We start from the raw sequence: 24,968 nt of genomic DNA, 5'->3' as shown, positions 1-24,968 counted from the left end.
CATTTACTTAACTAGTAGAAATTGTCCATCACGACATCTGAACATAGTGATACGACGTGCCTCAACTGTCTTTTTCCTGGATATGAACTAAGGTTTGTGATTCCTTTGAGCAGGCTCGCATGAGCTGTCATTGAACTGGATCCGACTGTTCTGACCCTCCTCGCTTCATTCACCGTCTGACACACACATATCTTTTCACCGACAGTCTCCCTCCTCTGGTTTTTTTGTTCACATGAGTAAATCTGATCCACACTTATCAGTTAATCTGCCTCCTGAAGTTTATTTGAGCAGACGCTCAATGTTGGAGCAAGGTGTGCAACTACAGATATCAATGATGACTTGCTGTATTTTTTTCGGTGCCTTTAAACTGGAGATTGCAGCCAAAAGCAGCTTTATGTAAATCTGCTGTTATATATAAATGTAAAAAAAAAAAAAAAAAAAAAAATCTACTACAAACAAGTACCATTTGATTTTTTTTCCTCCTCTTTTTCTCCTGGACTGAAACTCATCAGCATCACAGAATGCATTGCACAATCAAGTTAATGGGGACTTCTGTATAACAAAGAAATGGGGTGGACGCGGCTTTTTAAAGTCATGGGAGTTTATATGAGTCACCATCTATACGCAGATTCTAATAAAATAGTAAGGATTTCCTTCAATGCTTTAATTTGACTTGTGTAGAATTTTTTGTTGCTAAGATTTAATCAACCCCTCAAAGGTCTCCGTATCTTTTGTTGAGCTGCGTGGAGGACACAAACACAAAAAAGTGAGTTATGTGTTCGCATTCATTCAAAACCAACCGTATATTAATGATCAAAATCTGTGACCCAGAAAAACACACAGACAATAAAGATATAATTCAAGTCTGGTGGAGGGCAATCCTTTTGAAAAAAATGTCAATAAAGGCTCAAGTGACAGCTACAGAGAAAAGCAGACAAAGCGTCCATTTACAAACAGGAAGGCGCAGCACGCACATATTTCAAAACATCCCTTTTTAGTTGATGTGGATTTGCAATTAAAGTTCCTGGTGTATTTTAATCAGTTGTAAAGAAAAAGTTAACATAAACGTTAACTTTGTCTGCAGTAGACAGAACTGTTGCGCAAGGTGACCCTCTAGGACGGGCTGGTGCAATCCATTATGGAAATGCTTCATTAGCCTTTATGATTAGACGTGTACAGTGAGTCTCTCACACTCACTGTACACATTAAATACTGTCTCTCGCCCGGTACAGAAATGGGCACTGGTCCGATACAGCAAGATCCATCCTAGAGAGGAAAACGTTCAGGGCAACGGCTCCGTGTAGGACCCTCCACTGGAGGTCCCCGGTCCTCTTCCTCCGTGGTGGCTCGTTAGGCAGGCTCCAGCAGGAGGGGGGGCTCCATCCCTTCCCAGCCAGTCAGCCTACAAGCTGGCGCTCCTGTTTGGACAGTCATATGAGCTGTTTCCTCGTTTTGCCCATGTGCTTCTTCAGCCAAAAGATCTCAGGGTCGGTAAGGTCCGACGCCGCTCTGTGTTTAATCCAATGGCTCGCTGACTGGATGAAAAGGAGCTTGTCGGGGAAGTATATCCCCAAATCAGGGAACCTCATGCCTTTGGTCTGCGTGAGAAAACTCTTGATCATACTTGGGGGGTACAAATCATCCCTCTCACTGTCCGCCACCGTGTTTGACAGTTCACTGCCGTCGGACATGTACTTGTGGTCACTGGTGTTTGCCGTCCAGCTTTTTTGTCTCCACTGTCCTTCCTGACATTTTTCTGCTTTCTTCGCCGCTTTGTGGGAGCAGGCCACCATTCAGATACCCCCCCCCCCCCCCCCCCGCTGCCCTCACTTGTACCCGCACCTCCCTCACCCAGCTCACCTGTGCTCACACCCACCTCACCCCGCTCACCTGTGCTCATTCCTCCTTCACCCAGCTCGCCAGCCACTATCCCTGGCGCCCCACGCTCACCTGTCACCTGCCCCACTTCACCTACCGCTACACACTGGTCACCTGTTTGACCCAAGTCTCCCGTCTCTCCTGCCTCACCCAGTTCACGTATTTCACCCATTCCCTCACCAGTCTTACCTAGTTCACCCAACCCACACAACACATCAACCACCACCCCAGTTAAATCCATTTCCTTCCCCGCTTCGCCACTCTCGCCAGTCACTTCCACCTCCACGTTCTCCCTCTCTTCACTCACACACTCACTCCGTTTTCTCCGTTTTCCGTCCGGAACAGCGGGGGCCCCCTCTGCACCGCACCACCGACGCCTCACCGCCGGAACCCTAACCCTAACCCATCGCTGATGAACGGCGGCACGTTGGACAAAGTAATCCGTGCCGCCGGCTGCGTCAGCGGAGTCACCTGGAAGAACTGCCCCCCCACAGTGAGCCCCGTCTCCACCAACCTGTTCGCCTGTTCCACCTACTCCAGGAACAGCACCACCGCCCTGTTCATGCGGGCGGCGGATTTCACCGAGCTGTGGCCGATTTCCTGGCCCACAGCCAGAGCCACCTCCTCCACACTGAGTACGGAGCCCGCTCCCACCTTCACCCCGTGCCTCCTGCTCAACCCGGTTAAGCTGGCGTTGGCCGCCATGATGGCCGCACGCGGTCAGCCGCCCCACAAACTCACACAAGCACTCGCTAACACTAAAATAAAACTACAAAACAGACAATAAATCAAACTATATTCACAAACATTCACACTCACACACAAAAGGAGAGAATAGGAAAGGCGTTTTTGCCCAGTATCTCGCTCGCTCGCTCTCTCTCTCCCGCTCACATTCCGTCCACGAAAGAAAGAAAGAAAGAAAGAAAGAAAGAAAGAAAGAAAGAAAGAAAGAAAGAAAGAAAGAAAGAAAGAAAGAAAGAAAGAAAGAAAGAAAGAAAGAAAGAAAGAAAGAAAGAAAGAAAGAAAGAAAGAAAGAAAGAAATGCTCTAGTGCAATAAGAGGACCAAATGCTGCCTTTCTTGCCATTGTCCCCTTTCTGATCTGACCACTGCAATCACCCCCACCCCGCTGCCCACTACTCAAACCTCTTCACCCACCCACCCACCCCCACGTTTACCTGAGCAGTGCTCCTCCCAAGAGGCATTAAACTCGCTGGCCCTGTTTGATTTAGGCAGGTCGGGTGTCAGTGTTCGCTACAAGCCCACGGTGAACCATGAATAATGGATCTGCCATGGGTCCCCCAGGGACTCCCAGCTGCCCCCTCCCCCACTTCCTGTTGTGACTGGAATAGTCAATGTCCCATTAACAACCAATGATTCATAAAGGTTCTCACTGTCAGCACACAAGAAACAGGAAATGTGAAAATTGGATTGTTAATGGGAGAGCAATGGCGCACCCCGTTATGTACATTTTGCAAATATGCTCTCATTGATCCAAATACTTTGATAATTAAAAAGATGCCAAAGGCAATTTTACAGCCATTAAAAATATAGCTGGTAACAAACTTACAGACGCCTTGTATTGAGATTCTCACTGACTCCAACCTCCGAGTTCTACCTCCAGAGTCATCCGTGGTTTTACATAATCTTTAGCTGATCCTAAACTTCAAAGATATGGAGATGTGTGATTGTTGGGACTCAAAAGACAATTTCTTCTGTTCAAATCCAGGGCTGATAAGCTCAGCTGGAATCAAAGCACCACAGCAGCCTCTAATCTTTTTCTGTTCACATACGCGTGGATATTTAACAATTCCTCCTTGTTCCCACCGTGTCTGTCTGTGAAAGGTGTAATCCTGATATGAGCTTACATTCTTGCACTTGCAAATATTTGTTCACCTTTAGAGGACTCTAATTCAAATGAGCAATTTAGATCAAAATCAGTTAGATAATGTCAAGTATTTAATTATGTTAAAACATGACATAAATGCATGACAGTGCCCTGTTATTGTACTGCAACCCTACGATGCACTGACGCGCTTTAATTTCAGCATACGCGACCTCAGCACCACTTCCCTGCAAGTCAGTGAGTCCACTGAGCCCTAATATGTGACGACATAATTTCCTCAAAGATCCCTGTAACGTCTCTTTGCACTGCTCTTCAACAGTAAAGGAGCTGCCCAAGGTCAAATTAACATTGGCTGGACCAGAGGTCAACAGGCTGGCCCTCTCTGCGCTCTCTCAACCACGGTCTCCCTTTTTGACTTCCTGTCCAAACGTCCTACATGCGGCTATGCCTTCGCTCTAAACGCTGGTCATGGCAGCCGACCTGTGCAGAGGGGCATGTAATCACATACTCATCGAACATTCATTGGCTAGGAATAGAAGCAGTGCAATTTTGAAGGTACCAAAAAAAAAAAAATCTCTCTTTGTATGAAATAAAAACACGCGTCCTTGTCTGTGTGGCATTTATGCGAGCAGAAGAGCAGGTCGGCCAGGTGAACCTGTCAGCTCAGAACAGGATGGCTCTCCTCTCAGCAGAGAGGCTCAGGCTCTAAGACTTTTCCATTGTCACGACAATAGAGACAAGAGGTTGCACTGTCCGTTAGTCCTGCCACTGAAGACGAGAGGTGTCAAGAACATGACATCAAATGTTTCAAATGGTTCATATTTGAGGGGACTCTAAAAACAGAGGCTAGGGTGCGGGAGAACAAGGGAAAAGATTTAACTTTATAACCTGCCGGTGGAGCTTATTAGGCCACTGCAACAGCATGCAGTGATGAATCACCTGATGTTCCAATAGAAACGATGGCAACTGAACTTGTGCATCAGCTGAATGTTGATTTAGCCCTTTAGGGGTATTTCATTTTCAATCACAATAGCAGCTATGAGCAGCAGCTCATTTGTATGAGGCACTTTGTACAATTTGTAGAGAGTTCTCTGTGAAGAAAAAAGACACAATGAATTTCCGGTAAGACAAAAAACGTACTGGGAACAGCTTCGCTCAATGCCATGACTTATTAAAGTAGCATGCCTTCAGCAGGTATTAATATCATCACCTGCTACACAACACTGAAGCCTAACTTTGCCTTTAATCCCAGCAGGTGCCCAGGTGGCACACAGGGATAGCCATTTTCTGCCTCTCTCCTGTCCAGTGATGGCCCAAAGAAACTTGCCTTTGCCTTTGTTACGGATCACGAGCTCCACACGCCACATGAATCACAAATATTTCGGTTTGTTTAAATTCATTTCCCGCTTGCATTAAATTCAAGCCCATTCTCATGCCACTATTGTGCTATTTTCTCCTTGTAATGAAAATGTAGAGAGGCATTAATGCCCAAGCTCACAACCAATATGGAGCTTCCACTGGTGGGTAACGCCGGTAAAAATGTCAGCCCAACCTTATATGATGCCACACTGTGTGGGATGAACTCTGCTCATGGCTCTGCCCAGTAACATATTTCCAGTTGTTTTTTGAGCCGCTCGTAGATAAAGGTAAAGGCTGAAGGTTAAGAGGCGACCAACCATTTTTGGTGCACACTCATCCAATACAGAGGGCTGGCCGAGGTGGGTTTAGGTCAATTCATAAAGTCCGGTCTCCTGGATATGGCCACCTTCTTATGGTCTGTGCTTGTTGGGAAGGAAGGAACCTGGGCGTCAACTGAAAACACAACCCTCGGGTCAACCCATGTTCCTGGATTATCTTCCCTTGATTGTTGTATTGGGCCAGAGGGAAGAGCAGTTGTTGGAAAGGAGAAAGAATATTCCAGCCTCATTTTGTTGCTGTAAACTGTCCATTCACCTATTCTTTGGAATAGGTCTGATGAAATGCAGCAGGAGAAGCGTCAGACTGCAAAAAGGATTAGAAAGTGAGTCCCGAAACACATAACAAAGAGGTCACAGAGGTTTTCAATCGTCTGTTATTACCAGGCACAACAAAGATGCAGGTGCAGCGATGCTCCCACAAGAGGGGAAAAATCCATTACTGAGACTTTAACTACAGCCTGCAGGGCCAAATCTGCCATAAGTATGTATGTAGGCGGGACAAGGATCATTTAGCTGAACTGTGTCAGACAGTGGAGGATATTCACCAAAACATTGTTCTGCATGCTTCACTGCAGAACACTGAGCTCAGAAGCCATTTGGACAAATAAACTTCGCTGAAGGCTTTGTAACCATGAGCGCCTCTTTTCTTAGACTAACGTGCTTCATGTTGTTATTTTCCCATCAATCATCATGAAATGAGGCTTTAGCATTACAGGAATGAATCAGCTGACCATCTTCTTTTGTTTTGTTTTTTTTTAGTTTCGCTGAACACCTTTGTACAAGAATGGGGAGTGCATAACACAGAGAGTAATAAGCAAAAACAGAGAATAATGAGCAGGCGCTGATGTCTACATTGTTATTTTTATTGCATGCTGATAACAGGAAGCTGTAATGGCTGTGAGCAGTGACATGATTGGGTTCCCAAAAGTCTCATTTCTCGTAGCTTCCCAGCCAGCGCGGTTGTTTGTGATGTTTCGTGCATTTTTTTGGGTGCTAGACTGAATGACTGATTGTAGCTTAATTGGAAAAAAGGCTGAAGACTGTTCAGCTCTGAGAATTCTGAACAAAAAGAAACTAATGTAGCTGTGTGAAATGCCAACTAAACGGTAAAAAGTTACCCATTAAATCATAAGGCCGACTGGACGGCAATTAAAATGTGATTCATTGGTCCTCATTCGATATTTCATCGTCACTGCGATTGCCTGTAAAAACAATTTAGCTGGCCTCCAGCTAAAGCCACTGTAAATTGTGTACCCCATTCCAGGGTCTACTAAACTATACCCTGTCAGGAGAAGTGAAGGCGAGACAATTACATTTCAGTGTTGCAAATCTCAATCATCTCAAGAGAAAGGAGCTCGGAACATAATTGTCCCGTTTATCAGTTATATTACAGCTTCCTATAGGCACCGAGGTCAATAAATCAACAGGTAATGTAGAGATGCTACATTAGACCCTCTCAGTTGACATATCTCTAACAAACAGGTCGTCCTTCACTTAAAAGAATGTTGTCAATGTTCATGTCTTCGACATTATATGTTGGGCTTAAGACGGTATCGCGTGCTAATATTATGTTGGGGAATTGCTCGGGAGGACGGCAACAGGTGACGACTAAAGATTGGGTGGCAAAGTCATAAATACATCACCCGAGAATTCAATATTTCCAAGTCTGTTATGGCTTCCAGTTTGTCAGGGTATTAGTGAGATCTCTGGAGCTGAGAGGAAAGTTGAATCAAGTGGAACCCCAGAAGATCTCTCCTGGTATAGAACACCGCGGCGAGTGAGAAAAATGACCAAAACAAGACAAAACCCCCCCCCCAAAAAAACAAAGTAGCGTTCAGAACAGGAAATAAGAGCACCTAATAGCAAATCGCAGGCAAAATGACTCACCTGCTTCTTTACTGTTGCTTTGTTTTGTTTCTTTCCTCCTTAGTTAATAACACAATTAAAAATTAGCTTTAACAGTGCTGTAGAAAAACACACTTGGCAAAAACAGTCTAAAAGGTGCATACAATATCCTAAGATATTGCACTGCTCATTAGAGACCAGCAGGCCGACTTCACTTTTAAATTGGCTAGGTAGTCGATTGCACAGATTAATTTTGTTGTCTGTATCCCCAGGTAGAAATCAACAAATCATTTCTATTATTTATTCACACAACAACAAAAGTCCTCTCGTTGCACAACTTTTTTAATATGATGAGCACAGAATTCATTCAGGAAAAAAAAGGAGTCAGAAATATCCCGAAATTAAATTATCGACATCAAAAATCCTATTCCCTTTGATTTTACTGTCTTCCTTTAGGAGTTGAAGGGAGGGAACTCTGCAAAGAGAGGGAGGTCAACGAGAGGCCACTATGAAAGAGTTCGGAAGCCGAAAGCCAGCAAAAATAAAAATAAAAATCACATCATTGTGATCATCAATGTTCATGGATTAGACAAAAAGAAAAAGGATGTTGACACAAAGGAGTACAGGACTCACCAAAGTAAAGCTCAGAGAGGAGTTCTTTGGACTGAGGACATCAAAATGGAGCTTTGAGCCTCGCTGGGCACTGGAAGAAATCACCCCCCTTGAGAATCATGGGTTGGAATCATGGTTGGAAGCATTAAGAAGCGAGGATGGGGGCAATTCTGACCAACAAACTCTCACTGGCAGCCATCAAACAATGGCGCCCAGTCAGATGCTATTTACTTTTAACACACTCCTAATTTATATCTCTCTAAAGACATATCAATGCATCTGAGTTCTTCATGCGAAGGCAACATGACGTGGGTGGAAGTACACAAAATTGGTTATTATTGTATTTTCAAAGCCACAAAGCCGTGGCAAAATGCTGTGTACACCTTTTCAACAGCGATGATGAACTGGGACAGACTCATCTGTTTCTTTTCAGAACAGAAAAATAGTTAGTGTGCTCATTAATGGTTGAAAAGACTAAATTACATGTTTTGCACAACCGCCAAGTACCCCCCCCACCTTCAAGGAGAAAACAGCGTTGAAACCGTGTCGTTCTCTGCTGTCTTTTTTTGAAGGGAAGAGGAGGTAGAAGAGAAAAAGGCAGCAGCATATAATTTCCCAGTAAATCCAGGTTTTCACTGGTTTTCCAGCTACAGCTGGAGAAAGAATCCAAGGAGATGCTGCCATCAGGGATGGCTGCACAATCCCCCTTGAGCAGAAGTATTGTTATGTCTCCTGGGTATTATCTTACAAAGCCCATTATGTTAGAGAAACAACGAGGACACACAGGCCCAGCGCTGTCGTAACAGACACACACACACTCACACTCTTGCACGAACACTAGTTTAATCTTTGCAAAGATATGTATTATCTGTACAAATCCCAGTGTGTCCTGGGATTACCGATATGTGTGCATGCAGCTGTGCGCCATTAAAAGCAGATGTGGCATCTTCACAAAATAAATTCTCAGGGACCAAAATCAGCAAATGTGTAGATAAAAGAGCAAATTGGCCCCACGTTTAGCCCACATTAAACCACTGAAGCTTAGATGTCTTGTGGATTTTCACTAAATTATCCCGGTATGGACGTAATTTTTTATTTTTTTTTCCAGGGGGGAGGGATAACTCGCTCTCTGAAATACATTCATTACATTTTATCCTCCCTAAATTGTTTTGCTTATCTCAGATCCAGATGAATTCAATTTTAATTAGAACTGTGCTAATGAGTTCAGATCTTTGTGGTGATAATGGGCAACACACGTAACAACTTTTAGCCTCATTGTGTCCTGATTTGCACCCCGAGCTGGTTTAACATAAAATGTGCGATGCTCAGACTGGGCTAGGTTTGGGAAGGAGGTCAGGAGGCATCAAACATCGGATGTTGCATATTTTTGGATTAGGCCAGTTTCTCTCGTGTCTGTTGAATCATCACTATGGAATCACTATGGAAGCCACCAGGTGCGTGGTGTTGTGGCTCTGTCTGGCCAAATGGTCTACTGTACACTTTATTATCATGTCTGCCCTTATGTAAGAGGTCAGTCAGGGGTTTTGAACAGTTAAACGTGTTTCCAGCCGAAGAGCTTTCACAGTTAAAAGGCGTTAGTCTGTGTGGACACGTGCTGCAGTGTGGTAAACGTCCAGTTCTGCCAGAAATCTTTAATCGTAGAAAATAGTGTGGTTCAGATTTGCAGTTTACTGTAAAAGCGTTTTATAGTGCCTATTGTGCTCATCCAGACGTGGGTGGGTGTGCTGTCAGCACTTTACTGGCGTTTTAGAGATATTTGTTACAGTGAATTGTGACTACTGGGGCTTACTGGGAAGGAGCTCAAACGTTCTGTCTCTGGCCAAAGACAGCTCTTTCCTTGTGCTTCTTCCCTGCTGGTGTTTGTGAAGGAGCCGGGCAGCAGATTCTCAGACACTTCCCAAACATGTGGAATGACAATTTTTGTATGTGGGTGTTAAAGCAAGGAGCTCATTTACATTCCAGAATAATCTTCTCCATCATGCCACCGTGGATGGCTTCTTTTTTCTTTCTTTTTTTACTTTGAATCATACTGATGGATTCAGAACTTATTTAAAATATATTCAAAACTAAAAATACACCAGCAGTTAGCAGACATCTGGAATGGAACGACGCGATCAATTTTCTTGCAATTAAAGCCAAGCTGCCACGTTAATCATTTTTAGTAGTGTTAAAATGCACCTGATGTGGTAAAACCAAAATCAGAAGGTCTGAAGTCTGCATTCAGGTTTGGATCAATCAAACGGTCCAAACTGCAGATGCGAGAGCCCGTTTGCTCCCCAAAGGTGGGGCAAATGTCATTAATGTTAATCAGGTCAGCTCTGGCCTAGTCCAGAGTACAAAGGATGCTTCCTTGAGAGGAAAAGACCTCCTCAGACAGCAAAGGAGCGACCGTATGTCATCAGTGTTGAGATTCAGCAGGAATCCCACGATCATTACGCCTGCTCTCACTCCAATATTGTACATTTCAGCTCTGGCCTCAGGAGCAGGCTTGACTAATGTTAGGTTGGGAAGGGAAGAACTGCAGAGGACCAGCTTAGCTTAAATGCTTAGGAGCAACAAATGTGGCTTCTTTTTTAATTTAGCTGGCTGATCGCTGTGTACTTTAGGGCTGTTGGCGTTCTCGGTTACGTTAGCATCAACAGCACCAAAAAGAGGAAGTGCGGCAGACATGAGGCACTGCGTCCTCAACAATTGCACTAGACATGCACAGCTGTAGGCCGGTATTTGGAAGTGCAACTATTTTCAAACTCTATTCAGTTCCTGTCTGATGAATATTACCAGCTACAAATCTCATGCTGTTGTCAAGAAGGCAACACAACTGTGAGGCGGAATCAAAGATATCTCAACCCAGACTTGCATGAATATTTATCTAAACGCACAACTTATCCACGTATCAGACTCTAGTCAACACCAGCATCTTGAAAGAGTCTCAGCTCACCGGAGAGGGAACTTTTCAAACTGTCTTAGCAGCTCTGATTTACTTTGCTGGATGAGCCTCTGAGAGACTTAAGCTTTTTGTAGGAACGCAAGTCTGAGAGGGAACATACTCTTGAGAGCCCGGTGCGGGTACATGAGCCAATCTGATGCTTGTAGTGGTGTCTGTGCCTTTCCCCGCTGCTTGATTTGCTTTTATGGCCTTTAAGGGCTGTGATAGTCAAGTAAAGGAGAAGCGACCTTGAGGAGGGGGATTTTTCAGCAGGTTGCGAGTGTTGCAGCAGCCTTTCTGCAAAACCCTCTGCGCTCACTGCTTGCTTTAAAATCAACATCACACATTAGCTTTAATCCGATTTACAAAGGTTTAAAGAAAAAAGATTTGACACACGGTCTCCCTGGGCACAGGCCTTTTTTCCCCCCAAAGCAACCTCATTAAAAATACACACTGATCAAAACAAGATTGTCCTTCAACAAAAGACACAAGGTACTTTATAGAAACATTAACTAAGAGATCCTGAAAATTTGAAACATTTGAAAATCATGTGCCATCGGTTTATGTAGGTGATGCAATAGATAAAGCCTAAAATAACGGCATGACAGGGTGGTTAAAAGGTGGAGCTGGCTGTGGGACAGAGGTTAGAAAAATGCTGTCAGCTCATGTGTAATGCTGAAAATATGATGTGTTCTTTGTGCTTAAGCACTACCAAACCCAAACCTGCAAAAGCAGGGAAGGCAAGGACCAACTGCTGGCAATTTGACTGGTTTTATTTGCATATTCAAGTTTCGTCTCACAGAAGTACAAGTAAACAGACACAATAAATGACATAACGTCCAGGGAAATCACCTGAGCTGCAATATAAGTGTGTTTAAAGGGTGTTGCAGTTACTATCTCATCCTGCTTCACAGGGGGATGGTAATCATGAATCAAACAGTGGTCAACCCTCGACCCCTGAGGTCAATGCGCTGAAGTGTCCTTCAACCTAAAACTGCTCCCGAGGACAAATCCATGACTGATTACATGTGGAAATGGTTGCTGTAACTGATGACCTGAAGGTTCCTTGTGAAAGTGATCCTGTGGAGGATTAGAAGAGAGTAGACTTCAAAATTGACATTGTTTGAGTGCAAATCAATCTCCCCTCATAAAGAGGACATGTAAAACACATTAACGGTGTTTTTGCTCTTTTCACCAGCTGCTAGCGCTCAGAATGCGAATGCTTCCAAATGAAAATCCAGAAAGCTATCCAAGCAGCTATTAGATGCATGGATTCAGATATCAGGACCTTGAGGACCAGCGTCTTCTGAGCCAAGTTTAACAACACCAGACAACATTGCTGCATAGTTTCGAGGGCGGAACATAATCAGTGGATTATCCAAGGGTGCTTTAAAGAAATCCTGTTCATGATGCCCACATATTGGTGTCATTTTAAAAAAAATCTCTTTAATATAAAGTGATTTAATTGCTGGTAAATAGCAATAAATAACCTTGTATTACTCACTAAATGGCATTAAGTGTAAAGCGCTCCCAATAACTTGTGTTACCCCCATTGGCAGAAATAGCTTCAGTGAGCTGCTTCTTGCAGCCGTCTCAGACAGACTCTGTCTGCAGAATTCTTTCAGCCGTGAGACGTTTGTGGAGTTTCTTGTATGTACAGCCTGTTTAAAGTCACCCCCACAGCATTTCAATGCAGCGGTCTCCTCCCGCGAAGGAGAAAGTCGTGCACCGTCTCTTTCTGACTGTAGAGACTTGAGCTTCCTCGTTGGCGGCAGCAGCAGCAGGAGCCTGCTGGAGGCCCCGTGCTGATGCTTTACAGGGTTTGGAGACTACTTTTCAGCATCTTGCAGTCTGCTGAACTTGCTTGGACAGTTGTACCGGAGCAGGTTGACAGTCGCTTGATTCTTTTTCAAAAGACTGCGTCTAAGAAGGCGAAACATGCTCACGTGTCGGAATTGCACAGCAGTTTTACTGCACAGACATGACATTTATCTGGATTTTTTGGGGGGAGGGGGATGTGACCCATCTTTATACTCCCCCGGTCCATGTAGAAAAAAGAGTGACTGTAGTTTGTATAAAAAGAATAATTTATTTGTAGTTTTGCTCTTCCACCAGATGCTACATGAAGTGAAATTCACTCTATGATGTAATGCCAAGAGGCATTAATGAACAAGACAGTAATAAAACAGCTTCGTCGGTATGGCTGGAATAGATGGGAACCTGCCCTGGACAAACAGACGCGGGCTTAGAGACAATCTGAAGGGAAGAGGTTTGAGCTGAAATTGGAACAGTCGGCATCACAGGGGTTAAAATATGTCTGCCGACTCTAAACAAGGACGCCGTTTCACGATATCGACGAGTCCAACTCCCACCTTCATAATGTCAGTCAGAATTGCATGCAGCCGCATTTGTTGTCTTGACAACATGAGTGCTGAGCATAAACTGGTTGATCAAATGTGAAGAAAGGAGATAATTACAACATCTTGGATTGATCTGACATCTGGCACAAAGACAGAAGTTCACGTCAGAGGGGCTGTTAGATCAATTCTTTTTTTTTTTTTTTTTTTACAGTCGGCGCCGTTAATTGGCATCCTGTTCTTTGCAAATTTAGGCTGTGCACTGAATTAGTAAATATTTATTATTCAAGCCAAGTTAGTTTAGGGTTCCTATTGGTTCACCAATGCAAATGCTTAGACGAAAATGTTGCCACAAGGGAGGAAACCTCTGAACCTCTCTGTACAGTCGGCCTGTATTTTTCTAAAATTTTCTGTGATGTTTCTCTTTGCATGTGCATACATGCTTATGCACTTAGCTGTGTGCAGGTCGGTGTGCGTGCACTGCTGTTGTTGTTGCTGCTTTCTTTGCACGACTGTGTGTAAGCAAGCTTTAAAAAGAGATCTAATAATATTACCAAGGCCGTACAACATTTCCCAAGAGTCTGTTTGAAATGCATAATTCAGCAAATGCTGAATTTAAGGAAATTTGATCTTTTGGGGTTGGGCAGCGCATCAAACAGTATACAACTTTATCTCCCAGATATGCCATGTTAAATTTTATCAATAAGGAATTACGCAAATTAAGCCTCCACTAATTTTTATCTTTTGTGCTTCTGTGAGGGAATGAGGACTACAGTCTTTGATGATCTCTACGTCCAGCCACAAAAACTGGTCAAATACGTGAGGCTTTTTTAGCCCCACAAAAGATAACCTGTAACCTGGGAAATGAACAACATAATTAACATTGCATTGCTGGAATAGTTAGGGCAGTATCCACTCAGAGGCTTTAGAAGCAGTAGAGGACTGGTCTGTGACACCCATTGTTTCAAGACTCCTCGTACTCAGCTGAGCCTGCAGGCGTATCGGTGTATCTTCCCAGTTGATCACCTAATGGTGCAGGTAACTGGCTTTTGCAGTGGGTGGTCTTCTCACCCACAATTACCACACCAAAATCAAAGTTATAACCTAGCTGCCAGACACTTTCAGTGTCACCTAAACATATGTTGCCCTATCCGTATCCAGCATGTGGGCTGGATACCACAGTATAGTAATCACAAGAGTATTAACAACAGCCATAAGCAGGAGCACCTTCATCATCACCGTGACTTTAGTCAGTTGTGAAACCCAAAATAAACCCTCACAGGCACAAAATGTTTCACAAGGATAAATTATCGGACACTTTAGCAATAACAATGTCGAAATTCTGCATTGACGTTTGCCTATTATATGTTGTCTTGTCCTCGTCCTCTCAAGGTTATGAGGTGCTGGAGCCGGTTCCAGGCTCGGAATTTACAGAAGGCAAGAAAGAAGAAGAAAAAAAAAAGAGATCGAAATCTTGAGAAGGTGCCAGTTCATAGAAGGGCTGACGTCGATGCTGGCTGGCAGATGCTGGATTGTTTCACATTCATGGATAATCTTTGGTCTCTAATCAACCAAGCGTGCATAAAATCAGAGCTATGGCAGGTAAAGCAGAGCAGCTGTAGAACACCCAGGAGTGGAGATTGATCTTTTTTGGAGAAGCGGTTCTCGCTTCAGAGCGTCGACACTGCGTTTTTATGCGCGCTACATAAAAACAATGGCTCGACTGGGAAATGGCCAAACTGGTCCAACACCCACGTGTCCCCCAACTTCCTGAATCGAGTTGAGTTACTAAAAAGGTCTAACTAACCCTTAAAATGATGTATGATTGGTATCACAGCCCAGCCGAACTGCGGTTATCAGTCTTTTCTATTACTGCTTGAGTCACTCAGTAAGTCTTTGAAAGTGACAGCTCGTCATAAATCTCATTTCAGGAACGCTTACTGTCGACGAGCATCCTCCCCCTGCAAAAATGTCACCTTCTACAGCCAGTAGATAATCGCAGATCAGAGAAGAGCTGGAGAAACATCACCATCACCCATCATACAGGGCGAGAGTGGTTTACTGACATGACAGGAACTTACAACGTAAAGAAACCAAAAGAAAATCAACCATAGAATGTAGACGGTTTGCTTATTAAAATGACCCCAGAGCCTGCTCTTCACATTGGTTTCCATGCATAAATCAAAGAAGAGCAAACACAAAACATGATAATAACTTCCTCTTCACGCCTCTAATCCTTTGTTCATTTTAATCTGCCGCACGGGGAGAAAAAAAATCTCTTCAAACCTGCTTGTCAGTCACCGTGTGAAGCCTGCGTGCACTGAATCACGGTGTTTGTGCGTCAATACACGTCAAATAATTCCAAGTCAAAGATGCGGATGACTTTTCCCTACCTTGGCAGCCTTCATCTCTCCTAAGCCGTCACCGACGCACAAACACTCCACCGCACAGGATCTGCCAGTGAGGTTACGGCAGACTCCGCGGAGGAGTTTTCATGAACCGTGACATCCAGGTGAAGAACTGCCTGTTTGCAAAGCAGTTGTTCTTCCCACTCCAGCGCGAAAAGGCACAAACGTAAATCTGCCGACCGGCTACAGAAGAAGGAAGATTGACTGCCTGGTATCCCGCAGTGATGGAATTCAGCCTCCAGGAAACCACGCACATTAGGCAGAGAGCCGGCACAGGCATCAGCACACGTACCACAAGGTGGGAAATTGCTTTTTTTTTTGGTTTTTAAAGCAATCAGTCGTCGGAAAACACGAGTGAAATTGGAAAGATTTTCGGCGTGGCGGAGCATATCTGATTCACTGCTCCCTTTATCCTCCAAAACACCATGAAAATTCACATCATCGGTGCTTAAACCGTTGACTTTGATTACATGTTGGTCAGAATTAAATCCTTCATGTAAATGAGGCCCACATTTGAGGACAACTTTTTTTTCCCCTTACTCTGAAGTACAGGGCACGTCCCCAGGATGCAAAGTCCTCAAGTACTCCACTCAAACTTAGATGAAAATATGTAACAGCCTTTACAGGATTTAAGGACAAGTGCTCTTTTTCACTCATTGCGGCTCTATAATAGATTGCGGCGCTTGTTGGTAATTACGGCTTTGAGCGAACCTTCAAAACTGTAAAGCTGAAAAATAACGCAATGGCGACACCTTCAATGTAATAACATGCATTTCTAACACATTTGTTAAACATATTTTTGTTAAACATACAGCATTTACTTGGTGCAATGAAGTCTGGATTAAATGACCTAATAAAGGCCTTGTGTGTGTAATTTGGTGGCAACTGTTGGTATGACAACAGGCTACTGTAGAAACATTGTTGGAGCCATTACTGGATGTGTTGGCACTTAAAGGAACCAAAATAATTTGGGTACTTTTTGATTAACACGATTGTTCTGGCTAAATGAATGAATTAACATTTACATGATATACCTTTTTTATCTGTGTTGGACTGCTGATACCGCTCAGAAGAGAAGCTAGAGCCAGTAGGCTATTAGCTTAGATTAGAATAGAGACTTAATATATCCGCCGGTATGTTGTACTTAATCTCACTAATTACAATGTTTCTGCCTGTTTCCTGCGGTCCTTAGGCTAAGCTTCTCACATATTGGTGAAGAGTATGGGGGGAAAAAGAGGTAAAATAAACATTATGTCATCTCTCTACAGCAAAACAGTACTGCAACTCAGTCATTAAAGTAAAGCTTTATTTTGAAGAGATGTTTATGTCGAAACAGCGCGCAGACAGGAGTTTATTTCGAAAACCCTGCCTACATTTTGCTTATTAGCTCGGTAGAGAACAGCACCTCACTTTCTCACGTCAGATCTGACTGTCAGCCGGGTGAAAATGGGAATTATTAAAACAGAACGGACAGCTAGGCTCATCCCTGCTATCAATCCACATTATTTTTCACAGCTTACGTGGAGAATGCACCACACGGCGACAGATTCATCTAATAACTTTGGAAGAAAGTGAAAAAGCTTTGTTTAATGAAAGGCCACCAAGGCTTTAACACTTCAACAGAAAGCCAAACGACCACAGATCATAGAAAAACAGGCCAGTTCACTCTGATACTGTATGTGTTTATCTGTTTTATGGGGAGGTGTTTGGAAGGACACCAAATATTCCACAAAGGTAAAGTATTGTATAAATAAACAATTAAAAACCTTCCACACCATGTTTCTGTCATTGCTACTCATGTGACTGATGCTCCTACCGTTGTCCTACACACGGCACAAAGAAAACACATGCTCTTCCAAACTATACTATAGACTATATACTATAGACCACCGTACTATTACAATGACCTGTCCTGCTGAGGTGACACCCCCACCCCAGTTTAAAGAGATCGGCTGGGTGATACTCGTTGGTCAAACGCTCTGTCGTGGACAATAGTGAATGAGGTGGCCTCATGGAGCAGACAGCCCCCTCGTTGACAGAAGATAACGCACCGATACTGCTCTCTATTTTTCCCTCTGCCCCCTCCCCCCGCCAACCCACCCCACTCCTCTACACGCACAGCATCAACGATGCCTCTGAGGTACTGTTTCCCAATTTTCCAAAAAGCTGAACATGAGCGATTGAAGACAACAGAAGATGATAGATACAGATGCAGACAGAGAGACAGGCCCAAAAAGCCTTGCAGCCATTTAACCTCCACCGCAAATAGATTTTTGTTGGATCAAAACATTGCCTGGAACCTTTTTTTTTTTTTCCCCTTTCAAATCCAGTGCAGAGAGATGTGGAAAAAATCTTGCGCCGACACTGTCCTCTCCCCTTGTTGCACTTTGATTAAGGAGCTCGAGTGTTTATACAGCCGATGGAGTCCCTGTCTGGGAGGAGGTCCCATCCCTGAGCACCAACAGGACAGCAGGCGTGAGCAGCGAGGGGAGTAAATGCTTGGAGGTGTGTGTGCGTGTGTGTTTTCGTACGAGAAGGAGCGATTATACAGAGCTGCAAAGGAAAGAATCGGCCATTCCCGTACAGGACCAGCTCGGTCAGTCCCATCCTGGAATGCCTTCTCTTTCTGTACGCTAAAAACCATTTAGCTGCCTAAATTTGTCATCTTTACAGCCGCAGAAGTGTCATCTATCATCCGTCCACTCCTCTCCTTCTCTCGCTACCGCCCTTTTTTTCCCTGTGTAACTCTGTCGTCCAAGCCAGCCTGGTAAACGGTAATCAATGTCTCCCAACGGTGAACGGCTGCATCTATAAATGATTTCTCAGGGCGGCTTTGTGGTGGGCGTGCGTGTGTGCGTGCATGTGTTAAAAAGTGTTAAAAAGCCAGCCTGGAATTGGCACCGACTCCCATAGCTCAAGCTGATGCATTCACTTTTAGTACATACAGTAAATCATAATCAGCCATCTGGATTATGGCTACATGGCCCTTAATGTCGACCCTGCTTGGACCCCCAGGTGAATAACTGGCATCCGGCACACGGTGCATGAAGCAGACACTCACCTGTGACTGAGCACAGGCCATTTCTTGTCCTCTTCTCTTTCCTTTTGCACTGAAATGGTTTCCTGTTTCCTGTCAGCCAGAGTCTGTGTTTTGTGTGCTAATTGAAGACAGTTACCGTAGCTGCTGCTGCCACGGCTGAAGCAGAAAACTGAAATGAAATCACTGCCAAAGATCAACAACCTTACTCAGAAGCACGTGCACAATATCAGTTGTATTGCGGCTCTGGAGAACGTTGTGCATGCATTCAGCTGTGAATATAGTAGCTTCGCTGATCTTCACCCAAACCAGCATCCATCCCGCGTTATAACCTAGAAAATCAATTCTACAAACACAGGGTCAATAAAGGTCGTTGTCCTCACCCAGAGGTTCTGCCTCTTTGATGGATTCCTGTACAGATCTACACCTAATTGGAAAATTAAACCCATTGATTGGCTGCTGGGACCTGCAGGCATTTCTCTGAGTTACCCCAACACCAATTAGCTGAGGATAAATGATAAACTGAGGCCACATCGGCAGTCGGCGCACATGCAAGCACGACGTTTCTGAAGCAGACAATCAAGAGCGTAGACACCCCCAAGGGGTAAGTTGAGCATTCCAGACCTCAGTCAAGGTCACCCACTTCTCTCTGGGCGCAAAAATGCACTTTAACCTCACGTTCACGCGTTCTTTCCTGCAGCATGAGGGCTGACTTTAATTCACACATCGCAGAGATGAGATGAGGAGACGAGGATGGATGGTGAGGGAAGTGCAACTATCCTCCTGTGTACGGTTATCTGTGTCTGGCTGCTGAATTTTCATGCATTTCCTTTCTCTTCACTGAGCCTGAACGCTCATCTGTGGCCGTTATACGGGCTGAAGGGATGCTGCCGAAGCAGATCTAAATGCCATGTGCACCAATCACCTGTCTTGATTTCCATATACTTACAAGACATCTGTGACATGACACTACAGTAAAAGGCAGAGTGAAGAATTATAACACGCATGAAATGCAGAAATGTTGGTGTCGCGTAATATTAAAAGTTTGAGGAGCAGTTGAAAAGGCACGAATGCAATCACCTCTTATTCAAGATGTCTATTTAAGGAAATGTTTTTTTTCTTTACTTAGAACAACGTATAAAGGAATGGAATAGAACTAACGTGCAAACAATGTTTTCCGGTTAAAATTCCCAATCATGGCTGCGTCTAAATCTTCTTTCGGTCACTGAACAGAGCGGCACACATCCAACTTCCATAAACGCATTCTGTTGGCGCATCAAGTGGCTGCAGCCACGACGCTTCCGCGGCATTTCCTTTCTATAGTCCGTCACTTCACCTGGGATACATATTAAAATGAGCCTCTCCTGTTGGGGTTGATCTTTATGGGTCCATCTGGCACGGACAGGAGACGCACGTTTACAGTTTGCTGCTGCTCGGTCTTTTTTTTTTTTAACCATAAATTTATGCAGCGCATTTATCCAGACCACAAAGAGGTGATCTTTCCTATCCACCGTGGTAAGAACTGCGACGTGGCGGTGCTTTACGGATCGGAAACATGACTTTTCTTCCGCGCACTGCTCACCGCAATCAGAAGAAAAGCGGCTGCCACAAATTTGTGTTACAAGTGGCCACAAGTTTTGACGAGAGCCTGAACACGCAGACAGAAAAGATCCGGTGCAGCGTAAATACCACAATGATGCTTTGACAAATTCATCCACGCAAATAATTCAAGCACTCATAAAAATCCCGTTTGCGCAAAATGACACCCCCCACCCCCCAAATGCCGCGCACAAAAAAGGAACCGTAATTTCGTGCGGGTTTGGTTGAGTTCTATGTACAAAACCAAGATACGGCGCATGGATAACTTTCTCATTTGCTTAAATCTTATTACTGAACACCAGGGAAAGTCTTACCTTGTCATCAGGTGGCGGAAACACACGCCTTTGGCTCGACAAGTTGCCACAGGACGTGATGCCGTCCGTTCGTCTTCCCGCTGCTCCCGCAATGAGAGAGGCGTACCATCCCCGGCGCGATCGGAATGAGAGCGACAGACGCTCCGTGCGTCCCGTGTGCCAGCGCTCTCCGCGTCTGAAGTCTCCCGTCTCCAAAACGGAAAGAGTGCTGCCGGCGCGGTGCGGAGCGCAAAGCCCCTGGTGGTGAGGGAGGGGATAGACAGCTGGAGAGAGGGAACTTGAGAAAAAGGACAGAGAGAGATAATTGAATCCTCCAGCAGAAATATAAAGGAAATTGAGATTTCTTTTCCAATAACTTAACAGGCAGTGATTAAATATCTAAATTTAAACTCTGAAGCTTTGAACCTCATGTGTAACCTGAATATAGGCTGATTAATTTACACTCTCCATAGTAGTGTCACGAGGTATGATTCACTATTACTATTGTACTGTGCGTTCCTTGGAGATAAAGGTATTTACGACCTGGTCATTAAGCACGATGTTTGCCTTGTAGAGGCTCATTAATGGATTGCAATTTCCCAAGCACAGTTGTGCAAGAAAGGCCCTCTAAACTCAGAACTGGGGAGGAAAAAAGGTTGTTTTCAAGGTTGGTTGTGTGTTTGTTTTTTGTTTTTCTCTTTTAACAAGGCTGCATGAATGTCATAAGAGAACAATAAAGAAAAATGAAGGCATACTTGGGGACAATGGATGGTGATGAACTCTGGATGTGGTATTCACATTCATTGTTCTAGGGTGTGTCTGAAATGAAAATGTCAAGTATGTCTGCCTGCTTTTGTTTTGAAGGGATCTGCTGATTGGGTAAATAATACCTGTGTTTTTTCAAAAGATTGGCCGGCAAGGGTTAGTACACGAATGTACCAGAATGCATCTCCTTGATTATGCCGCATCTGATCCTCACCCATAAAATTGGCTTTGGCCTCTAGAGTCATGTTCTACAGCTTCATGGAGTTTTGGATGAACTCTGTTAGTGTCCTGTTGATGTTATACAGCTTTAGGCACTCCAGTATCCATGTGTGTGGCATTGAGTCATAGGCTTTCTTGTAACCAGTCCAGGCAGTGAACAGGTTGGTGTGTCATGTCCTACAGTCCTGGGGAATTCCCCTGTCAAACAGTAGCTGGTGCTTAGCACCTCTGGTGTTGTGCTCTGCTCATGTATTGATCCATGTGCCTACTGATCTTAGCCGCTATGATGCCTGATAGGAGCTTCCATGTGGTGCTGAGGCAGGTTATGGGCCGGTAGTAGGATGGTATTGTGCCCTTCTGAGGGTCCTTCATTATAAGGACTTTCCGGCCCTGGGTTAGCCACTCTGGGTGGTTCCCCGATGTTAGCAGCTGGTCCATCTGTGCTGCCAGGTGTCCATGGAGTGCAGTCAGCTTCTTAAGCCGGTAGGCGTGAATCTCTCCAAACTCTTGTTTGGATGCCTACTAAGGTGATGACTACTGTGACTTGTTCTGGAAGTTAACTGTGCTGTCTGTAGATCTTGCAGCCATTGGGCATTAGTATTGTGCATTGCCTCTTTGTCCCAGATACTCTCCCAGTATTGCTCAGTCTCAGCCCTGGAGAGGCCTGTTGTCATCTTGTTGCCCTGCCATTGAGAGTAGACCTTAGCTGGATTGGTGGAGAACTCCTTGTTTATTCTACCTCTCATCTACAACCTCTACCTCTCTTGTGTACCTCTTCAGTCAGCTAGACAGGGCTGTGAGCCTTTGCTTAGCAGTCTCCAGTGCCTCAGTTGTGGACAGTTTGTTACATTTCTTGGGCAGCTCTTTCTTTAGATTGACACCTCTACTCAGTTCTGTTAGAAGGCTGACTTCTCTCCGTGCCGCCACAATTTTTGCCTCTAGCCTTCTCCTCCATAGGGCAGTTTGCTCTTTCTGGCTGTTCATGCTCTTCATCTTGTAGCCAAGCATCTGTAGGGATGGTTGACAGTGTCGTGTTCAAGGCCTCCAGTAGAGATTGGTCTGGTACTTTGTTTGTTCGCCTTGGCAGGGAGGTAGTCACATCACGAAGCAGAAACCGTTGTGCAATTCAACAAAAAGCCTTGTGTGGACGTACCCATATTGTAATAGTAATATGCTCGACCTGGTGACACATGAGCCATGTCTCTATATGCTACCTTTGAACTCATACAAATAATACACAGTCCTCACTTTCACACTGTGACCTCTGACACAGATCAGGTCTAAAATGCAGGTATTCATCCATCCGTCCATCCATCCATCCATCCATCCATCGATAAAAACTAAAATGATTAAAATGTAGCATGTTTCTCTTTCATTAAAACTGTATATGTTTCTTTGTTAGACATGAACATAAAATGAATTATTATTATTAAGTATTTTTAAAAATCCATCTCCTCCTACTGGGTGTGTGCTCGTGGCTGCACGCTTCTGCTGCCTTCCAAAAATCTACAAAATCTTCCAAGGATCTACAAATGTAAACAAACAACACTTGCACAATTCCTGCACTCCTGCACATTTCTCAAGGTTTTCAAAGTGTTGTTCGTGCACTTCACCATTGTCAGATGCCCCATTAAAATGGTGGAATCTTCTGAATGCAGCCCATAGAAACAGTGGAACATTTAGTGCTGAACATTTAGTGCTGCCACCTAATTCCAAGGCTGCACATGTCAATTAACATTTCTGGTAGAGATACAAATTTTCTTCTGGAGTTCCACAGGGGCCAGTTGTCAGTCCATTACTTTTAGTTGCATGTTTACTCCTACATATATGCCTCCCTCTGAGATATAAGATATCTTCTGACAGCAGAATTTTAACCTCAAAGCTAGACGATGAAATCCTGGACTTTTATTTTGATGATCAGTATTGCAAGATAATGGGTTACAACTGGAAAACCTGATTAAAACATCCACTTTGTACAGCTGAAATTGCCTTGTGCCTTAATAGCTGGCAAATTGGATAGACAAGCCAACTGTAGCAACATATTTTCAGGATTACCCAAACAATCAATAGAAGAGCTCCAGCTCATCCGGAGTGCAGCAGCTGGACTGCTGACACTCACAAAAATATGAAGTCCAGGACTAAAAATGCCCACTGTTGATGATAAAGCAATAAAGTTTGTGTGATCAGTGCAACTCTTACATGCTCACAGGCCACTGTGTGCTATGATCGTAAATAATACAAACCCCTGTCCCCAGCGAGTTCAGAACTGAAGAAGCCTTCTGGACAAAAGGCGAAACGTCTTCAAAAGAGAATAAAAACAGTCCAGTTGACACAGAAAACTACCTTTGATAACTATGACCTGGATGCTTGAGAACCTACAATAGAAAGTGACCTTGGAAATCTCAATTTATGGATTTGTGGAGTCTTGTGATTGTTGAGGGTAACAGTAAACAATATAAAAGGGTGTATACACACATACACGCCATAGTGATCCATTTAACAATAAAAAAGCACATTGAATTATATTTAACTTTATTTCTAATATTTAGCAGAATTAGTGGTGTTTTAATTTTTGTGTCAGGGGAGGGATCAGTAATTCCACCGCTAATGAAGATAGAGGAGCTTTAATTCTCAATACACATCAAGTGTACAAATAAATTCAAAGGGCAGTGCCTTCCATGGTGGAAACCCACATGGACGCAGAGCGAACATAATGCTGAGCTAGCATGCTAACTACATGCTATCAAACTTCAGCAAGCAATGTGGGGTAACTCCTGCATCCACAATCTTACTCCTCACTTGCTCGGTAACTAAAAAAAGAGATGCTGGCAACCTCCACAACCCTGATTAAATATAAAGTTAACAGAAAAATAATAAATGGTTTACAGTTCAGAAAGCATCCATTTACCCATTGTACTTAGCACTGCGGTGCTGTAACGTGTGGCACTTCACATCAATTATAGACAGCACATTAGGCTATTTAATGAAATACTGGAAAGTAAATAGACACATTTAAAAAACCTGATACCGTTTATTTATTATCACATTTAACTCCGGTGATGTTATGTTCACATTGCTTTCATTCAGTGTTATAAACAAATGACTGCGAGGACCTTTGGAAAAAACAGCAAAACGCTTGCATTGAGAATGCAAAAGAAAAAAAAAAAAAAAATCACTTTTGCACATTATGTTTAAGAATATCGAGACAGCGGCCCTGCAGGCTATGAGTCAAAAGGTCCTTACCTAGCTCTATTTGTCTGTGGAAGGGATCATCTAAAGAGCCTGCATACACTCAACGCTAAAGGTTTTCAGTAAAATTCTCAACAAGGACACAGAAAACTATTTATTCTGTTATTTATTCCATTGCCTCAATTCTTTGTGTTGTCTTAATTCGTTTGATGCCTCTACATTCTGCGGTAGTTGTGCTTAATATAGAGAAATCTGTAACGCGTCACATATTGTTAAA

At 43.9% G+C, this 24,968-nt stretch overlaps 1 protein-coding gene across 4 annotated transcripts in view; it reads right to left on the bottom strand.

Moving 5' to 3' along the window:
* The window catches only part of cdh22 (cadherin 22), a 140,438-nt gene that overhangs the window by 95,687 nt on the left and 19,783 nt on the right, over nucleotides 1-24,968 (bottom strand). For all 4 annotated transcript variants that reach the window (XR_003886063.1, XM_029826994.1, XM_029826995.1 and 1 more), the window contains one exon: nucleotides 20,540-20,816. The gene's annotated coding sequence lies outside the window, so the exon portion shown is untranslated. Of the gene's footprint in view, nucleotides 1-20,539; nucleotides 20,817-24,968 lie in introns of those variants that run through there.

This window comes from Takifugu rubripes, chromosome 19 (genome assembly GCF_901000725.2).
Source record: "Takifugu rubripes chromosome 19, fTakRub1.2, whole genome shotgun sequence".
NCBI lineage: Eukaryota > Metazoa > Chordata > Actinopteri > Tetraodontiformes > Tetraodontidae > Takifugu > Takifugu rubripes.
The sequence above is the reverse complement of the archived record's forward strand: the minus strand, read 5'-3'. Positions and strand labels throughout refer to the sequence as shown.